The 21136-nt window shown below is 54.5% G+C and overlaps 1 protein-coding gene across 1 annotated transcript in view; it reads right to left on the bottom strand.

Moving 5' to 3' along the window:
• Positions 1-850: 850 nt before the first annotated feature.
• STK35 (serine/threonine kinase 35) overlaps positions 851-21136 on the bottom strand; it is a 42266-nt gene continuing 21980 nt past the window's right edge. The window contains exon 4 of the mRNA XM_044263329.1: positions 851-5507. The gene's annotated coding sequence lies outside the window, so the exon portion shown is untranslated. The remainder of the gene's footprint in view (positions 5508-21136) is intronic.

Here is a 21136-nt window from a genome sequence, read left to right as displayed (position 1 = left end):
TCAGACCAGGCCGGAAGGCGGACTTATCTGTTCCTCCGGCACACATTCCAGAGGTCTGACTGGGCCTGGATCCAGCAGCTTTAGGATTCCTGGGTCTGCAAGGTCTGATTCCCGAGAAGCCTGAGTGGTGGGTCCCCGGTAAAATGCTGCCCGACCAGAGCAAGCAGCTTTCCTGAGGCTGCACAGGGCCGGGAGTCCGTGCCAGCAGACTCCGGGAACATCCCAAACCTGGCCCTCCAGGGAAATGGAATTACAGGAGCACTTGTTGAAAGCCTACTAAGTGCTGGGCTCAACACAAGCTTCCTATTTAGCCTCAACTGCTCTGGAGTGAGCTACTGCCGCTACCATTTTGCTGGAGAAAAGGGACACGAGGTGAGACCAAGTCCCCAGTCCCCGGCGGCAAGTGGCAGAAGTTCCCGTTCTTCCTGGTGCTCTCTGGACAGGGTTGTTACCCCTTCAGCTCCGAGAGCTGTTCTGTCCTGCTCCTCTCAGAGCTCCCCCCACCCCCACCCACCCTGACCTTTGTCAAGAATGTCCCTGTCCCCTTCCCTTGCCAGTGTGGTTCAGAGACCCCTCTTATCTGTTAGAACTTCTCAGGGCAGAACTTGCAGAAACAAAGCAGTGCTGGACCTGGAAGGGCCTCTGAGTGGTCTCCTGCAGTCCTGGAACCCATTACGGGCCACCCAGGCTCGGTGTTGACTCCCGTGCCCCATGGGCAGTTTCCTCCAGAGGGCCTACTCCCGGGGTGGGGTGGGAAGGTCCTTCTTTCCCGGCTGCTCACCCACCAGGCCCTGGGAGCTGCGGCTTCACCCTGCCCCAAATAGGGGCCAACAAAACCACGAAGCACTCGTTTTCAAATCACGTATGGCTTCTCTGACCCCATCAAATAACTTTATTCACACAAACGTCCCATAATTTACAAAGCCTCATTCATACACATTAGGGGGATCCACAGTGTTCAAGGAACTTAAATATAATGTATCATACCAACCCAAGTAAACCAAGTACAAAAAATATTCATATAAAGTTGTTCACACGTAGGTCCTAGATTACCAGCTTCTGTGCAAAAAAAGAAAATAAAGAAAAATAGATTTATTAACTAGTATTTGAAGCTAACTTTGTGCCTGGGTTACCCTGTGCCTCCCTCAAACCCAAGTTGGCCCCCCCATGCCTGTTCAGTTGGGGCCCCGTACTCCCCTGCTCTAAAAAAAGACGTGCTCAGGGGCACAGAAGAGTTCTTCAAAATGTTCCTGAACAAACTCCCTCCTAGGAGATGTGGGGCCTTCAGGCAACCAACGGGAGTGGATTCTCCTCTCGATGGTGGCTGGGGGAGCTTACATTATTTGCCAACGGTCCTGTCCCACCTCCTCGCTTCCCCTCTGAGGACATCTCTCCAGATGGGAGTCCCTGTGCTCCAAGCCCGGCAGGCAGGATCAGAGACGGATCTGGTGTCCAGGAGGCTGTACCTCTGCCCAGTGTGGGAGGACAGTCAAGGTGCCATCTCCGGGCCTCAGCCTCAGGAGATCAGGCTGACAGTTCCCAGGTGACTCCAGGAGCACTGTGATCTGGGGGCCACCACGAGGGCTGAGGGAGAGGGAGGGAGTCAGGGGGAAGCAATACCCCAGGAGCCACCGGTGCCCCCAGATGGGTGAGTATGGGGTGGGGGGGCACAAAGAGGATCGGAGGTGGCAGGTGCCCAGGGTGGGCAGGGCCAAGAGCCCAGGCAGCATGGAGCAAGGGGAGGGCAGAGAGTTAGGGGGGGACCCCTTCTTAGGGGATGGAGGCCCAACTCCTCTGTTCCAAGTTTCCAAGATACTCTGAGGCTGAAACCCAGACATCCATCCTGTTAAGCTCTGTCTTCTAAAAGGTAAACTGCAATGGCAAAGAAAGAACATTCCTACAATGGCCAGGTCTTTACCTTTGCTCAGAAAAAAAGACTCAAGCAAAAATTATCTTATTGCTCCAAACACTGGTTTTCTAGGAGACAGCTGATATGTCAAGGAGCAGAGAACCTTGGAGGGAGGGAATGGTAGAGGCGGGGAATGTCCAGGGGCAGGAAGGCTGCGAGGATGGTGGTGGGGAGTGGTCTTAGCACCGCAGGGTCGGGGCAGAGGGGGTGCGGGGCAAGTGCCCCTGCAGGCTCTACCTTCATTCGCTCTGGGACCTCCACTGGCAGTGCCAGAGAGGAGGCCAGGCCCCGCCAGGAGCCTGACCTCCACCAGTGTTGGGCACGTTTCTCCTCCAGCTGTAAACAGGGTATTTCTCAAGTAAACATTAAATACACGCCCTCAGAAAGGCAGCCATCGGGGGCAAAGGCCTGCGCCCTTCATCCCTGGTGCCCAGAAAGGAGTCAGATGGAGCCAGCCTTGAATGGAAAGATGGTGGCATCCTCCTGGCTATAGAGGTAAGAGGCAGGGGGCCTGCTGGGTAGTGAGAGGCAGAGAGCGGCAAGCTGGTGGAAAGTGGTTGTTCTGTCCTCCGCTTAAAACTGCTCTTAGTGTCTCGGTGGTGGCAGGAGCCCTGGGCCTGGCTGCAGCCCTCGGGGAAGGATGGGGCAGGGGGGACACTTCCCTCGAGGCGCTCTGTGGGTGGGAGTGAGAGGTTAAGCGACAGACGGACATAGACGGGGAGGAGAGGTCATGGACTTCTAGCTGAGCTAGCAGGTCTGGTCAAAGGAGGGCATGGGAATAAGGCACTAGGATCTGTCTTGCTGAGTCCTCTTGCGGGGGGAGGCTGAGCTCCAGACCCACCAGTCTCAGGCCCAGAACCTCCCCGCTATGGGCTAACCGTTTCACAGATCCAAGGACAAGAAAATGACTGCTATTTCAAGGTTTGGAGACTCCTAGAACTTGCACAGGCCTTACGAACATGGTGGCACCGAGATGAGGCAGTATGGAGCTGCCGCTGGGCCCTGGGTGCAGAGGATGAAGAGGCAGGAGGCTGACCCACAGCAGGAATAGGGGGAAGGTGGCTGGGAAGCACATGGGAGCTACCCAGGTCCAACCAAGACTAGTCCACTGGCTGGGGGCTGAGCTGGCGTTCACCTTGGGCTGACGTCCTGGCTGGTTGGGCACCCGAGGTGGACAAAGTGGGGGGTGGAGGGGGCAAGAGGGAGAGACAGGCGCTTGGGGCTAATGAGCTGGCCATTGTGAGCCAGGGAAGGAAACCCTGCCACCAAGCAAGGGTCGGCCGGGTCCTGCACGATACAGGCTAGCCTTCCCAGGCTGCCTGTCTTGCCCAAAAGGCAGAGACATCCTGTGACCCTTGGGGGCTACACTGATGCCAAGAAAAAAACAAAGGGGGATGGTTGCAGCTCCAAAGCTCCAAAACCTGATCAGATGGAGGTTAGAGACCCAGGGAAGGCAGAGGCAAAGTTAAAGCCAAGGGAACACCTTGCAAGGCCCGAGCCTTCACAAGGAACTTGAGGACAGGGGCTGCAGCTAGGGAACATGGTGGGGGTGGTGGTGAGGGGACTGGGGGACTGTTTTTCCCATCTGCTGCCCCCAAGGGAAGGGGGGCGGCTCAGGACGCACTCTAGTGGCCTGAGAAGCCGGAGAGACAAGGGATGGAGAGGCACGAAGGATTTCACAAGGAAGGGCATGCCTCCCACCTGCACCCCTGCTCACCGCAGCCAACGGTCTGCCCAGGAGGAAGCAGCAGCCTCGGGATGTGAGGGGTCTAAGAAGAGGCGAGAGAATGCCAGCAAACGTGTGGTGAGTTCGCAAGTTTAGGCCGGTGTCGCACTGGTCTCTCCCAAATGCCCAGGGCCAAAGGACTGCTGCTCGGGCGCTGCAGGGCGGGGGTGCAGGAAGCCCTCTCCTTGATCACACACTAACCTGAATGCCCTCTGACCAATTCCCCTATCGATCCTATGCTGGTTTAGAGAAAATGAAAAACAAACCTAAAAGAATTTCCTTTCCCCTTCCCCAAGACCCTGTTCTGGTTGGTCGTCATGGGGGTAAAGCCTCTGGAGGAGCCCCAGGAGCTTGCGGGTGAGAGGGACGACACGGGGCCAGCCACCTGCCTCTGCGATGTTGGAGGTGGGGTGGAGTGGGGCAAACCCTCAGGTTCAGAAGCCTGAGACGAGGGAGCGGCATGTGCCTGCTGCAGAGCATGGGATGACCGCACAGACATTGGTGCTGAGGTCAACAGGGTCACACTGGGGAAGCTTGAGGGTGGCAGGCCACGCATGGGCACCTGACAGCTGCGGGGGTGGGGGGAGTGGCGATGGCAGCAGTGGTGGTGGTGTCCACCCCGTCCTCCCCTCCCTGCTCTTGGTGGGTCCAATCTCGTCCCACCAGACGTGTGCACTGAGGGAGGGCATCTCACAGCGAGTCCCTGGGGGTGACGGAGGTGGCGCTTGTTGTTGCCGGCTGGGACACTACGGGCCCGCATGCAGGGCACACGCTTCACTGCAGGGAGAGGACAGTGGCAGCCAGTTCAGCACACCCTGTTCTTATGGCCAGGTCACAATCGGATCTCAGGGACTTAGGCAGTCTCTGTGACAACCGGGATGCGTGGCGGGCACACGTGGGAAGGAGACGATCCAGGAGGCAGGAGGTGATGGACGCTGACCTCACAGGAGTGACAGATGCCCTCCGAAGACCCAGCCGTGTCCCAGGCAGAGGTTTGGCACAACAGTTTGTTTTTTTTCCTGGGGGTCTTCCTTTGGGAGGGGAACCACTAACAGAAAGGTAGGCTTGTAGAGCTGGGCTGGGCTGGCGCTCTGCTGCTGGGAAGTGGGGGGATAGTCACCTTTATCCCCCCCAGCACTCCCAGTTATAAAGGGCAGAAGAGGGAATGGACTCCCACCACTGGAGTCCTGGCGTGGCCCAGGGCTTCCAGCAGCTGAAAGAGAACAAACCCGCAGTTTAGACTTTCTTTCTTGAGTCCTCCTGGCCAAACCCTGTCTTCCTCTTCCAGGTGGTTCTTCGCCTTTGACCATTTCTAAGGCCCGAGGGTGGGCCAGGAGCAGCCCACCAGAGTCCGGCAGTGCCCGTGTCTGTGGTGGGGGGAGGTGGCCCACAGGCTGCCTTCTGTCTTTGTGTCCCTACCCCCCGGGGCCGGGACCCACCCCGGCTCTCCACGGAGAGGCAGGCCTTCTCTGGGGAAGTGAGGTGTTCTAAGCAGAACGGAAGGATGGGTAAAAACAAAGACGACAGGGGGAAAATAAAGGTAAAGGAACAAAACAAAATAGCTCCCTAACCCCTTACAAAAATTAAAAATGACATTTATACATATGCTTTTGTCCATGTTGTTTCTCCACAGCATAGTTTCCTGCTCTTCTGAAGTCTTAATCATTTAAATTAAAAAAGGGGAAAAAAAAGACAAAAATAAAATAAGATTTTAAAAAATTAAGCAGAACTAAAAGGAGAGGGGAAAACCCAAATAAAAGCTTCACATTGCCGGAGATCCAGCTGTCGGGAGATCACCAACTGACCAAGCCACCACCTGCACCCTCGGCCGTCCTCTGTGGGAGACATGATGACACTGTCCCGAGGATCAACCTGGAAGACAGAAGACAGAAGGCCGGGGATGAGCGGACATGGGGCCGGAGGGCTCGGAGCACCTCCCGGCTCCGGACATCTCCCTTTGGTGCCAGCACCAAACCCCGAGAGGTTTCTAAATATTACAGGGACTGGATCCAGCTTTGCTACAAGCATCCTGTCGTCCATACACATTATCCTCCTTTGTCACAAAGGGAAACTGAGGTATGGGTTAATAAGGCACATGACTAATATTGCACTGACGGAGCAGAAGACCCTGGCTGGGAACCCAGGCTTGCCGGCTACCGTTGCCAATCCCACCGTGACCTCCATCCCTGTGCTATCAGGACAAGATGCCACAGGACCCTAGCCACTGGGTCCCTCCAGACCTTGGCCCAAGTCCCTCTTTGTCCTCTCTAACTGTGCTGTACCGAAGCTTCGTGCGCATGCTCTCGGGTTTATCCTATTTCACAGACAACTAAGGCTCAGCCCCCTGAGAACCTGTACCAGCTAGCCAAAGCTCTCAGGTCTGAAGAGGGACCAGAATCCCATAGCTGGAACTGGGGTGATTCAGGGCTAGGGTTAAGAATGAGGTTCTGCCACTTGACCACAGGCAAATTTAAGCCCTCTTTAGTCTTGTCACCTGCACCAAATCACGTTATTATGAGGACCATATGAACTAAGACATGTAACCTGAGACAGCGCCTGCCCCTTCCATGATTAACTACTGTTTAGGAACTGCCGTGAACTAGGCTTCAGGAATAGGCCCTGCCATCAGCCTTTCAGGGACCCTTTTTAGTGGACGCCTAGAACACAAGAGCCTACAGCGAACAGTCTTGGGCCGGCACCTGTTGCCAGCCCGCTGTCCCAGTCAGAGTCGCCTGATCAGGGCTGAGCAGGGCTCTGCAAGGCACAGGGACTCACCCTGGGGTTCCAGTGTGCTTGCTCTCACCCTGACAGATGACAGCATCACTTGAGTCTTTCATAGCGCGCTTGAAATCCCTCCATATTTGCCCTCGCCTCCCACACTGGCTTCATTCCTGTGTAAGCTCCGTGCAGCCCGAGGAGCCGGGCCCTCCCCACCCACTGTCACTTGTCCCCTGCGCAGTGTGATCACCTGGACCCACCGTGCTCAGGTCCCCAGGAGATGCCCGTCTGGTCCTCACGGGAGGCAGTGGGGTCTAGCAACTGGAGATAGCCTGTCTCCGTCTGTGGGAAATGGTCGGCTCTCCTACAAGGTCTGACTGGAGTCAAGACTGTGAAGTACCTGGCCCCCAGCAGGAACTGACTGACTCCATGAACCCACCCTGTCCTTGTCCCCACCCACGGGACCACCCTAATTGCTGCTAGCTGGGGGAGGGGGCATGGAAGGGATGCACACCCTGCCAGGGATGTGGACCAGTGCCTTTCAGAGAGCAATCAGAGTCTCGGGTGTGTGCAGACCTCTACACCCTAAACTTCTTCCAGAAACCTAGACTGACAAATGGAGAGGACTTTACAAAGAAAGATGCTTGCTGAAGCTATGATCTACATTATGAGGCAACAACCCACAAACCCAAAAAGAAAAGATTTAAGCAGATGATCCATCTACTCTGTGGAGTATTAGAGAGGCAATGAGAAGGCAGGTTACAGCAGAAGCGCTTCGTGGGATCAAAGAGAAATACGCAGGCTACAATGTCCTGCGGCATACAGTAGAAGCAGAACCCTTAGTGAACAAAAACCTCCACATACAGGAAAATCTGTCAAGAAATACATCAAAATGTTGTACTTGCTGTGGGTGTATTTTCTCCTTCGCCGGCTTAATACTGAGAACACATCACGTTTTCATGCTTTAGAGCGGGAAAATGGGCATACTTGAAGGGACAAGAAAAGCTCGTAACCCCAAAGAAAGGTCCCTGGAGAAGCAGTCCAAGAGACCAGACTCAGGTTCTTTTCTGGGCTCCTCCACACACAGTGGATAGATAACAGAGAATTTTCCACAGCTGTCAGGTGACATTAGACTATGCAGTTCCCTGCTCCAGTGCAAGGTGAGGGAGGGGGCACCCAGTCTGGGTATGGGGAGTGGAGTGGGGGTGAATCATAAAGGTGCTGTAAAAGTATCTGATCTGCAAGAAAATACTGGCTTTCTCAGCCTCAATTTTCCCTCTGTTGCTTCTGTTTCCCTGCCGTGAAGTCCCCTCCTTCAACAACAAAAAAGTCATTGGTGGTTCTTGTATCCTGGTTTCTGATTTGGTAAAATGAAGTCACCAGAAGCACATCCTGGGATGACCTAGAAGCCAACTGGCTTTGCTCCGCACGCCCATGACCTTCTCCCTGTGCTGTCAAGACAAAGCAGAACACCCAGCAGCCAGGGGGAGGGAGGGCTTGCGTGGAACCTCACCATCCAAGGTACTCCACGTCCTTGTGAAATAGGACAAGAAAAGCCCAGGAAACTGGAGGCTAATGTGTGATCTGCTAAGATTATCTCTGGGACGAGTTATGACCTTTCCAACACTGCTTTCCTCCCTTCCTTGGCAGGACCCAAGCTGAGGACACCCCGTTCAAGGGGACGCCCGTCAGCAGGAAGGTGGCCCATGGCAGCAGAAAAGCAGCAGCCAAGGAGGCCGAGAGATGCAGAAGCTGGAAGTCCCTTTTCACATAATTAACTAGGAGAACAGAGTGTGCCCGCAGAAGGTCAAAGCAACAGCACAGCTCCCCACGAGAGCTCCCGCGACACCAGTGTATAATGACCGCTGTACTCACTGGGTCCCTTGCCAGGAAGCCAGGCTGACATTTCCCACAGGCTCCTCCACCCTCCCCCTGCTTGGGCACCGGGTCCTGCCCTCCTGGGAGGATGCCTCAGGATGGCCTACAGGTCTGGGTCTGCTTCCTTCTTGGGGGCAGGGACAAGGAACGTTAAGAGTGCTCTCTTTCAGGGAGCGGACCCTGGTTTTGGGTTCCTCTCCGGTCTCCTATTACAGAAGGTCCACCTGGCCCAGGGAGCCAATGGCAGCAGGTGCACGGGAAGACAAGCTTCGCAGTTATGAGCAGGAAGGGCTCAGAGCGCCTGCTTCAGGGTTAGAGCAGCAGCAGACCCTCCCAGGCACGTGCTGAAGCAGTAAATGGAGTAAGGGCTCAGCCCAGGGGTGAGGGTGGGGGGAGGGGACCCCTCTGACTTCATCCTAGGAGATGTCACACCCCGACTCCCCGCCTGCCCAGTGACCAGCATGGAGCAGGGCCTGACTTGTCCCTTCCAGTGGGACATGTACCTCTGACTGCAGAGCCCGGTGCAGAGGCCGAGCCATGCTGCTGGGCAGAATGAAAAGTGGTGTGTGATTCACCTCCACGCAATGTCCTCAGCACGCCCCATCTTTCGCCTTCCTGATCATCTCATTTTGTGAGGTTGACTGCCCCATTTTAACAAGGAGACAGGTCCAGAGAGACGGAGCGGCTCAGCCCACACCACAATGCCACTCAGCCACTGGCCAGGAGGCATTTGCCACGGTCCTGAGCGGAGAGGGACCAGGGATCCGGAAGTGTTGGCAAATCCTTCCCCTTCTTTCAACTCCCAGACAAAGCTCCTTCAGCACGCCCGACCTTATTTCTCTGTAATTACTGTCCCAGTGATCGCTCACCCAGCATCGAACGTTCCAAGGGCTTTGTAGGGAACAATCCATTAAGGCAAACTTCAGCTCTTCCAAGCTGCTTCCCACTCACTATGTCCCTGCACAGAGCCCGTGTGTTCCAGCTACGGCCTTGTCTCACCCCACAACCCGATGAGGTAGGCGCTGCCATCACCCAGTTCCAGAGCAGCTCAGAGAGAAGGGCTGCATGGCTAACGGGTGGGACAGAAAAGGGTCTGGGCTTGGGTCAGTCTCACCTCACACCTCCTGCTTTTAGCATCTAACTGTCCTGGGAAATCCCTTCATTTATAAACACAGAAAAGGGTTCGTGGAGGGCTTGGCTTAGGTACCTGCCCGCAAGGCTGGTGGAGCCCCCAGGCAGTGAGCAGCCTTCTAGCAAGTTCCTCTGCCAGCTAAGCAGTTGTCTGGTCCTATCGAGGAGATGGGGGAACCAAAGTGCTCCCATGAATGCCACCAGCAGTTTGCAAAAGGAAAGTGGGGGTGGGTGGGGAGTGAGGACGAAGGGGGGATGGATGCCCCCCCCCCGGTCTACCTCCTCCCTGAACCCCCAGCCCACAGAGACGGAAATCTGCAGAGGGGAGAAGGCTATCCTTCTCTAAAGAGCGGCCCTCCTACTTCACTGTTGTTAAAATGTCGTTTTTAGATGAAACTAAATGGGAATGGTTTGGGGTCCGCCGTCTCCTACTCCGCCTCCTACTTTCAAATGGTACCATCCTTCCAACTGTGTAGGGCTGGCAGCCGCAGGACGTATAATCTCTGGGAGCCACGACTGCGTTTCCACTGAGCGTCTTCATCCATGTGCTCTAGCGGGGCAACAGCACATGCTGTGGTGGACGGTTCTGGGTTCAAATCCTGCCTCTGCCACTTTCTGGCCCGCGTATACCTGAACCTCCCTTTCCTTGCTAGCAAAGTGGGGATGCTGCCCTACCTTTTAGCGGCTGCTATGAGGATTTAAGTAAGCTGCCTACCCCAGCACCTGGTACACAGCACTACGATCCGTACAGTCTACCATGTTGTTCACTGTGTTAATAGTCACTTCGGTTCTCAGACCAATCTGTACAACTTATCTAGAGATGAGGCTTAATTCAGGAACTTTCTGTCCTTTATCTGCAGGATGGACATGCAGGAGGAAGGCAATGGAGGTGGTAGTGGAGGGGAGGGGAGCTCTCCCAATATGCCCTCTGAAAGGGAGCCTTCCTCACACCATTGCTGTAATGCCTCAAGGACAGCCAGCTGGTGGCACAGGTATCCTCAGCACCTTTCAACCTGCTCAGACCTAAGGATGGATTCTTAAAGCCCATAAGCCTAGAGATCTAAAATATGACCTAGATGTCTGCGAGGATCTATTTTCCATGATAGTGTACAAAAGCGTCACAGCTACCCACAGGAAGGCTGTGCCAGACCAGCAGGTGGCCACTGGCATGTGTCAGGAGGGCTCCCATACCAGGGTCCAGGGTGGCAACGAGCACCTGAGCTCCTGCCACCTGCTGGGGAGGCAGGCAGCAACCGTAAGCACATGTGACGCATACACTCTCGACACTCGGCAAAGTGCAAAAAGGTTCAATGACTCGTCAATGCTTAACTGGGATTCAAACCTCAAGTCCTGTCTTCTCTATCCCTCTCATCTCCTCAACAGAAAAGGAAGGCATCAGGCTGGCATGCTCATAGAGTACAGTATAAACTCAAACTGTGGTATTCCTGGGTGGGGGAGCCAAGAACTCACTCTTAAAGTAAGTCATCTGTGCACCCCCGGGTGGAGGTATTATTCCTGCAGTTAAGGCTACCTTTGACATGTCGGACACCACGTGAGGCTTCACGAGCAATGCTTACTTTGCCCAAACAAAGGAGCACGGAGGAATGATCTCCATTTCACAGATGGGCAAACCAAGGCTCAAGTATACATCGTCTGCATATCACACTGTGGAGGCACAGAGAGGCAAGGCAAGGTCAGGGTCAAAGAGGGCGGGCCCCTCCTAAGTAGGATTAGCTTCAAAAAGAGTCATTCCTCGCTTGCTTAATACACCAAAACAGCTTTGCACACTGAAACAATGACCTGCCAGGCCTGGGAGTTCAGCGGCCCCAGCACTACTGTTCATTCCCATCTGTCAGAGGGACAGAGGCCAGTGAGCCAAAGCTAGGGACCACAGTGCCACAAGCGGCCCACAGCATGGCTCATGGGGGTCAGGGTTAAAAGACCTGGGGGTGGACGTGCTGGATGGGGTGGCCATGCTGTCCGTCCTTGGGTCTACAGAAGGCAAAAGGGAATAGGAGTCTGGGCAAAGCACCCCCAACAGGGGTTCTACAGCTGCCACAATGCTCTGGAAGGCCAGGGACACCCTCTGCGACTGGCTCTGAGCCTTGAGGAGGCCAAAGGCAGGCAGAAATTTGGGGAGCAGGTCCTGAACGTGGGGTGAACGTCACCCACAGAGCGTCGGGTTACAGAGATATCCCAGCTCTCCCCGTTACTAATCGAGGTCCCCGATCCTCAGCTTTCTCAGCTGACAAGGTGGCCAGGTCCGCCGTGCAGGGTGTGACGTCCAGTGACATTTTCCGTCCTGGGCACACTGAGGTATACAGGAAGCAGTTAACACGTGGTGATGGCAGCTTTCGATCATACCCCAACCCTGAACCTCACCACGTCACTGGCCGGCCCACACAAAAATTCTGGATGAGACGACTTGGCATCAGGCCAGCCTCCTTTCTGCTTTGGGCCTCAGCAAGTGCTGGTCCAGCTGTAACCTCCCCGGCCCCCTCCATATGCCTTCTCCCCAGGGCCCCAGTCCCTGCACCCCAGCGAACAGAATGACCGCAGACGTCCACGAGCCATGCCCTCGCCCCACCCCTAACCCCAAAAGGACTGGACAGCCTGTGCTTCTCTCGAGCCTCTCAGGTTGCCAAGTGCACGAGTCAAACGCTGGCGGACTGACAGGAACCGGGAGCTGGCAGGTGGCAATAGAAGAATTAATTTACGAACTTCACGGAATCATTCAGCATGACAGGATCTTAACGCAAAAGTCTGGTTATAAAATCCCTGCCTCGAGTTGAGTTCCCACTGAACACCACCAAGGCCAGGTGGAGAGAGAGATGCTCACCCTCCCCTCAGAAAACAGGGCCACTCGTCCAGGCTCCAGCAGGTGGCAGGGAGGAGTAGGGAAGAGCTAGGAGGAGGCTGGTACTCATTTCGTACCCGGCCACACCCTGCAGGCTCCCCCCCAACTCCCAATGAGGCACAGGTCGAAGGGTTTCCCTAACCTGCTACAGGAGCAGGAGGCTCTAGGGCCAATGCCTGCTCTGTCTGCCACTCCTCTCACTGCCTTTCAAAGGGGACAAAAATAAGGCCTTCTGTTCAATCTGGAGAGGGAAGCCTGAAATCCAGGGGTGGTGGTCAGCAGGAGCCAGCCTGGGTTCAGCCACAGGAGGAGGGAAATGAGAACGGTGGCCTCGAGACCAGAAGCCTTGGCTCTGGCCCCAACTCTGTGGTCTTCTCCAGATTGTCAAGACCCATATGGCCTCCTTCCAGGACCCACCCCCTGCAAAACACAATGATGCCCACCACACTCCGTAGCCGACGGGTGACACTGCAGGTGGGGTGGACTCTGCACCCCATGCCCGAAGCCCACGGGTCACGGAAACCAGTGGTGGGGGTGGGGGAAAGGGGCAAGGCAACCCCCCCCCAGAGAAACTGAACAACAGCTGTGGAGCAGCTGGGGGCCCACCCTCGTCTCAGAGGCCACCCCTCCCATCCTCCACATCCTCTTCGCCCACTTCTGCATGTCCAGAAGGGGCAGCCCCGTGAACTCTGAATGGCAGACTGTCGCCCAGGCTGGAAGAGTACAGATGCCACCAGAAGAATTCACCCCTGTGCAGCGACCTACTAAAGAGACTCTTAAGTAAAAGTGCAGAAAAATGAAGGACCCAGCCTAATGCTGGGGACCCCAGTTACCAGTCCCACCTAGGGCTCTTCCTGCTCTCTGCTGGGGACCCCGTCTCTTCCTGTGCCACTAATGGGGGCTTGGGACCAGGGCAGGGGTTCTCCTTCTGGGGTCCTTCAAACTCCCAAGGAGACACAGGGTCTCCAAACGCCCGGAAGGCATATATGAAGTATCACGGGGCGTGTCAGTTGTGTGCCTTTCTCTGGAGGGACAGCCCCGACCCCTGGCATGAGGAACCTAAGAATCACGAGCACCTCGGCAGGCTCCTACCTATGAAAGCAAAGACTAACCGGAAAGCAACACGGGAGGGCTACAAGGGGTGTTCTCCCTGGCACAGTGGAGCAGGACAAGCTGGGTGGGGGGAAGCAGGAGGCAGCTGATGGCACCAGAGCCCTGCCTACCAGTGGGATGGGCTGGCAGTGTGTGTGGGGGGGGTCCCCTCTCCTTACAGATTTTCAAGGCAAACCTGAGACTCTGCAAGCAGACAGAGGCCACGGAGAGGTTACGGGCTCCCCGCCGAGTCAGCAGAGCTAGATCGGTGCCGCACTCAGCACCATGTGGCCACACGCTCTCTTGCTGCCACAGCTGGCAGGCTGGCTGGACGGAGGGCCCTGGGCTCCTGTGACAAGGGGAGCGCACCGAGCTTAAAGGCAAGATGGCGTGTGCTGCTGCCAATAGATGCCAGCCTCCTCTCCGGCTCATCAGGGAGCGGGGCCGGGGCAGGGAGCGCCCCCACAGGAGACGTGGCAGCCCCGTTACCATGGAAGCTTGCAGACTCTGAGACTTGGTCACATTATAGCGGTGCTCATGTTGTCACCGTGGTGGGCTGGCCCAATACTGTTTTAAACCTCCTGATTTCTCAAGCGAGCTGCCCCAAATGCTGCTATTCAAAAGCTGGCCAAATGCACAAAAGGAGAATGGCTGGGGCGCCTGGCTGGCTCGGTCAGTGGAGTGTGTGACTCCTGTTCTGTGGGTTGTGAACTCGAGCCTCATAGTGGGTGGAGGGATTACTTAAAACTAAAATCTTTAAAAAAACAAATGCCAAAACAAAGGAAGAGCTACTGGCAAGACCTAAGAGTCTGAGATCGGGAAGGCTCTCTGGTGACCAGCAAGCCACAGGGCTACACCCCAAGTCATCCCACTGGGGTTGGAGGATGGAGACCCATTTAAAAGCTGGTGGCTCAGGCCTTGGGAAGTCATGTCTGGGGGCCCCCAGGGAGCTGGGACGCACCTGAGCGGGTAAACGGGCACTGGCTGGCACTCCAGACGAACGAAGGGGGAACTTTCTATCTTTAGAAAGAGCCCTGGTAATTGGCAGTTGGCTACAGAGACACTCTAATTCCCTTCCTCAACTTATTAAGTGGGGGACAAAACGAGAGCTGCCAACTGCCTCGACTGGTCCCCAAAGAGACTGAGGTTCAGCTGCGGCTGCTGTGATTAGCAAAGGGCTCTGGGGAGCGGCTGGGCTCCTGGGAGAACCCTCCTCCCCCGCCCTTTGCCAGGAGCATGCCTAAAGTGTTGTCACAGCTGAAGGGGAGAGGTCGCTCTTCCATATGGTGACAGGACGGTCTGTGGTTAGAAAAGGCAAGACTCAAACAAGGTCATGCCCAGAGTGGTCTGGGCAAGAGGGGACCATATGGACTTCTGGTTACAGCAACCAGACCAAAGCCCAATGTGCCAGGGGAACTCGTATGGATGGGAGGGGGCACATGGTGAAGGGGCCTGGAGCTCTCTTAGGGAAAAGAAGAGCACTGCAGATTGCTACTGAAAATTAATGAGCCTGTAAGGATTTGGAAAAAACAAACAGGTCGCACAGAGGCAACGCATGGAGCTGCCCCGAGCTCTCGCTGTGTGCGTGGAGTGGCAGTGGGTACTTCCTACTTCTTGTGCCTTTGGTCTCTGCAGCTGTGGACAGCAAACACCAGTGTTAAACAGCATCATTTGGAGGACAGGAAATGGGGACCCAGAGAAGTTGGAGGAGACTTGCTCAAAGTCATCCAGCTGGGCAGTGGGAGAGCTACAAGTAAACCTAGATTTACCAACATCCCAGGTTTCGATGCCAGTCCCTTACTGACACCAACGTGGAAGCACAGGGCTCCCAACGGCCGTATCAGCCTCTGCCCTGTCTCTCCTCGCTCAGGAGGGTGCCCGGGCTGCCTTGCATCTTCTGAAGGCCAGCCCTGTCAGGTGTCGCTTCTCCTCCCTCCCTCGGGGAGCTGAAGTTCTCGCCTCACCATGACCTACTCATCGGCCAGAAAGAACAGCCTTCTGCACCACCATCACCCGCATCCACTCCCCCCCCCCCCCAGAGTGAAGGTCACCCTCAGGCTGACATTCAAGGCTCTGGACAACTTAGTACTCTTTCACTCTCCCCCTTTACCTCTGTGTCAGCCAACCCGAAGATCTGCTCTGGACACAAATTCTCAATGTTCTCACGGTGTCCCTTGCTTACAGCACCCTGGCCTGCCCTCCTTTCTTCCAGGGCTATCTTAAGCCACAGGTCCTACTTGTTGCCATTACCGATTTCTTCAACCAAAAGCCAGCGTTCCCTCCACAAATCTCCTGGGAGCACCGCACATGGTGCCACTCACTACACGTGTGTGCATGGGACCTGTCCTCAGAAGGTGATGGCAGAGCCGTAGAGCTGGCCCTTGTTGGCCATGTGGCCAGGGGGGCACATCACTTACTGTCTTCAGAGTGGAAAGGACATCCTACCCAGGACCCACGTGAGGATGGGATGAGATAAGAAACAGAACAGGAGTCTGGCACATGAAGTCTGGCATGGGGTGTGCGCTCAGTGAGTCAGAAACTTAGAGGAAGTCCCCCGACCCCGACCCTCATGCCTTAGGATGCTCAAGACTCAGGCTGCCCCAGGCCTGTTCCACACTGAAACAAATACAGGAACTGTAAGCCACCAGCAAACTGCACAAGCTCCCAGTAAGCACTCGTAAATGAGTATAAAACACAGTTCTCCTCTCCAGGTAACGAGATGTGGCAAACAGGTAGGGCCAACTTCTACCCCACGCCCTACATGTAGTTCCAACCAAGGTGTCCAAGGATGGCTGAAGGACTGACCTTGAAGACCCCTTCCCCTAGCCTGGTGTACCCGCACCTCTCCCTCTTCTCCTTTCCTTACCCCAGAACAGAAACTATCTGCCAATTCACAAATTAAAGCGGCTCTCAAAGTCAATTTTATAGCCAGCAATCATGGTCCCGGTATTATATAACCATGGGGGGGGGGGGACAGGAGAGCGATGCGGGCGCTAGGAAGCTGCTGTCTGGCAGAGCCACCAGCCTGCCCATGTGACAGGACACTGCACAGGTTTTCAGCTCAGAAAAGGAAAAGTAAATACAAAAAACAAAACAAAAAAACAATGAAACGTTATGTTTTAGGGACATAATTATAGCAGGGTGCATATGCAAACACAGAGAAGAGCCAGACACATCAGTCACCTAATGAGAAGCTGATTACCAAGGAAAGAACAAAACACAGCAAGGCACAGCTATCAGATGAAAGCTGTGAAGGCAGCCCTGGGTCTAAGGAGAGTACTTGGGGCTCATGAAGGTATCCTAGACTTAGTTCCAAATGTGGGATCCAGCAGCACCCCAAAAAGACCCAGATAATTACTTACCAAGTGCCCATCTAGAGAAGAGAGGATGGGATGATGGCCAAACATCCAGGATTCATCTGTGTACTTTCCACTCCTGCCAAAGCCCCTCTTCTGCAGTGTTCACAGTCTTGTGAATAGCTCTGCCTCCCGGGGCAGTGATTTGTGGAGCCACCCTGCCTTCATCCCCCTCACTCCAGCCACCTGCAGTCCTCCAGCAATCTCCAAAGGCACCTTAAATTCACTCTGCCCCTCCCTGTGCACCCCTCGCTCTAACCCAGGGAATTCGACTTCCTAGTTGGGCCCCCGGGGTCCATGCTTGCCCTCTCCAAGTCCAGCAGCGGAGCCAGAGTGCTCCCATAAACACAAAACAAAAAAACAATGGAGGCAGCGGATCCCTAACTCACCACCACCCCCAACACTGGGCACATCAGGCTTGTCACCTCCCAGGCTCTCCCACCTTGCCCCTACCTGTTCACTGTTCCACTGCCTGGTAGACATCTCATTTTTCAGGTCTCAGGTTCAATAGCACTTCTCCTCCGGCCATGGGGAGGGTCTGCTATTTCCTCTATCCATACAGGCATGAAATTTACCTGTAGTTTTCCCCTTCGGACCGCTCTCTCCAACTGAGGTTTAAGGGCCCAGAGGGTGGGGACAAGGTCTGAGCTGTCCCCGACATACTATAAGCACGAACCAGTGCCTGCACCGTACATAAGCTACCAAAAACATGAATGGGTCCCTCTGGGGTGTGTGTCTTCTTTCTTGATGGGGTGGATGGGAAGCATTCGGAGACTACTTCGAGCTCTGTCACCAGGTGGCCAAGAACTAGTATGAAAAGTATGAAAAGACGGTAGAACCCTAGGATGCACATCTAGCATCCCCACGCTGGCTTTACATCCATTTTCCACTGAATCCACAGGATTCACATCTAGCATCCCCACGCTGGCTTTACATCCATTTTCCACTGAATCCACAGGAAAATCCTATGGCGTAAATGTCATTAGCAACCTGCTTTATAAATGAGGACCCGAAGGCTCAGAGAAGATGCCTGGTTTAACTGAATCGAGGTCAGGGATTACCTCCGTCTCCATGGCCCAAGCTGGGCACAGAACATGTGCTTACCGCATGTTGGGGAAATGAACAAGTGAAGATTTCTAGGCAGGATTCAAAGCCATGTCTGAGACTCCACTTAGAGACCTAAGCCAGACCTGTGCATCTTGTTGCTTCCCCATCCCCTATGCCCAACTGCCTCTCAAGTTCCCCTTTCTTGAAGGGTGATCTCACGTCCTATCACACAGACCCCACAGGGCCTGTATTCCCGAGGGTCCTCTGCTGGAGATCATCCCAAGATGCTCATGGTTATTATGGCTCAGAAGTCTAGTCTCTCAGGGCCAGGGAAGCCCATGGAGAAATTTAATTATTTTCTTTCTCTTCCCAGGAGCAGGGGGCTGCTGCAGGACTCCCCTCATCCTAAGGACACAGGCACTGAGGGAGAAATCAAGCAAGAATCAGGAGTCCCAACTCCTAGAAACTCATCCATGGTGCAACCCACAAACACAACTGGGATGGGGGAGCAGGCAGAGAAGGGCTGAGAGTGGTCTTTTAGGTGCCCTGGCTTTCTAGACAAGGAAACCACAGCCCACAGAGAAGTGACTTGCTCAGTGCTAGGTAATTTGGAAGGCAGTGATAGGATCAGGACTTGAGGCCCTTCTTCCTAGCTTTCTTTCTTTCTTTTTTTTTTTTTTAAAGATTGTATTTATTTGATTAGACAGAGATCACAAATAGGCAGAGAGGCAGGCAGAGAGACAGGGAAGCAGGCTCCCTGCCAAGCAGAGAGCCCGATGCAGGGCTCGATCCCAGGATCATGATCTGAGCCGAAGGCAGAGGCTTAACCCACTGAGCCACCCAGGCAACCCCTCCGTGGACCAGAAATCTGCGTTCTGACAAGTTCCCCGGTGACGCTGCCTGTCTGGGGACTACACTCGAAGAAGGTTGGTCATGGACACGGTGTGTGCTGGTGAGCTAGTGAGGGGCAGGGAGGAGCGTGGCGGTAGCTTGTCAACATCTTCAAGGTTGCAGGGTAGAATCGTGATCTGCCAAGTAGGAAACATCTTACTCTTATCCTCTGTCCCTCCCACTGACAGAGAGGAAGCCATCTTTGAACTCTGGTTAAACTCGGCCCACGCCACGTCATCAGGCTGTAGATCCCGAATGCTCACATCTAAGTCTGCCTAACCGCGAGCTCATGCCCAACTCAGTGACACTATGAGCAGGTGGGAAACCAGAGTTCCAGAACAGCTGTCCCACAGCAAGAGGGCTCCCAGACACCAGGCTGGAGGGACAGGCTCTCCAAGGGCTCTTGGTGCTACACCTGCTTGGTGCGCTCAGGGGAGGGAGAAGCTCTGGATCACATTGGCAGTGACATCTGGATTTCAGTTTAGGCAACTGACTTAAACTCCCAAATAGTTTTTTCTAGAAGGTAAGAGTCACTGTGTTGTTTGTCTGGGGTGTGGTATACTCACACTCATTTCTGCTGCCCCATGCAAACCAAGGGTTCCTTCCAAACATTCATCAAATCCAAGTATGCAATCTGGTTACTAACAACAAATGAGTCTTTACTTGTGACTTCCAGTTCTCCTTATGTCTGGACAAGGCTGGGCTGGGCCAGTAAGGCCCATGCCCTCTGCCAAGATCTGACTGCACTGTACTTCCACAGCCCATGCCTCAGACATGCCCCAGACCAGAGCCTTCTGGAAGGAAGGACATGTCTTAGACATGTCTGAAAAAAGCAGAAAGGCAAAAAACAAAAGGGTGCTGTCCATGACATGGAAAGGTTTCCTTTTTCCAAATGGACGGAAGTAAATGAAGAGCGAGTCACCTGGCTCACACCATTATCTGTGAATTTCCCATTGGAACGAGCTAATACTAAAACCATACACCACCATACACGGAAGCTGACCAGCCTTCCATCACAGCTGTGGAGCCAGGCCTCGGAATGACAAAGAGCCAAGGTTCCCCTTCGTGAAGACTATTGCCTGGGCCCCATATCCAGCTCCTTTTTGCATCCTGGAAAAACCGAAGCATTTTCACCTTCCTCCCCATGCCCTGTGGTGTGCCTGGGTGGCTCTAATCCTGCCCCCCCCCGAGGCCCTAAATAGCATTTTCTTTTACAAAGAAACAAAACACAGAAATCTGACCTGCGTATGATGCAGACGGAGTTACAGCTTTCCCTTGGCACCTCTAACTGAAAGTGAAATTCCTTTAAAGTTGGGAAATTCATTGCAGTATTTTATGGTATTGATTTATTTTAAACTTGGCTGGCAGTTTTAAGGCCTGCCAAGCTTCTGAATCCGAGAGATGCTGGAGGAGGTCTCCATTTCCTCGGGTTCTATAATACCAAAGAGGACTGACTCACTAGTGGCAAGGAGGGGCTAGGAGCTTGTATGCCGCTGCCCTTGTTTATCAAGACGGAACTGTGGGCTTTCTCCCCATGCCTGGGGTCTAGGAGGCATCTCTGGTTGGGATTTCATGACTAGAACAGTACCCTCTCCCCTGGCCAGCTGGGTCTTGTACCCAAAAAAGCCTCAGGTCGCGAAAGGTCAGTTTCTGGAGAGCCCTGAGCTGTGACCTGCTTGTTTATGACCTGGTTTACAAGGTGCCTCTAAAGTGACCTTCAAGAACCAGCCCAAGGTGCCACCTCCTCCAGGAAGCTTTTCATCCACTCCCTCCAGGCTTCCTGGATGTCTCCTGAGCCGCAGCTACTGTCATCTCCCCACTGCTACACAGTGAACTCCTAGAAGACAGCACTGGGGGTCTCCACTGTCAATACCACCCCTGGGCCAGTGCCTGCATTTACCAGGAGGGCTCTTGCTCACCAAATAAATGCGACTTGGCCCCAGCATCTTTGAACACAGGGCTGTGGGCAGCCACATCAGTGATGGGGCACCAATGACAGACCCCCTGCTTTAGTCCACACTTCATAAATGAACTGGGAGACTTGCTGGGGAGAAATCTGGCAGCTACTGCTATTCTGCTTTGGGTCCTCAAGTCTCAAGAGGCCCCAGCTACGTTCACTGGGAAGGGGCTTCTGCCAGGATCCCTGGCAGGGGGAACAGAGACAGTAGGCTGCCTCTGGGTCACACCAGAGCCTTTTCCCTGGCCTGATGCCACAGACTGCTGTCAGCACTCCCTCTTGCCTGTGCTCTCTCAACGGCCATCATGTGCAGCAGGCTTCTGGCCTCCCACCTTCCGACCTTTGCATAATTTTGACTTCTGCTGCCCTGTGGCTTCTACCTATCAGGGCCTGACCCCTGGTTATGTGGGTGTCTCACTATCCCAGCCTAGCCTCACCTGCCTGTATGAGGCTGTATCAGGGTGACCCAAGGGGGAATCTGCATGCAGGTTTTGATATCCAGGAGTTGTTATTGTTGGTGGGAGTGTCTGTGTCCTGGGGGAAGACGAAATGGGACTTGGAAGGACCCCAACCA

The sequence above is a fragment of the Neovison vison genome, chromosome 8 (genome assembly GCF_020171115.1).
Source record: "Neovison vison isolate M4711 chromosome 8, ASM_NN_V1, whole genome shotgun sequence".
In the NCBI taxonomy this organism is placed as follows: Eukaryota; Metazoa; Chordata; class Mammalia; order Carnivora; family Mustelidae; genus Neogale; species Neogale vison.
Note: the sequence above shows the minus strand (reverse complement) of the source record. Positions and strands in the feature narration are given on the sequence as shown.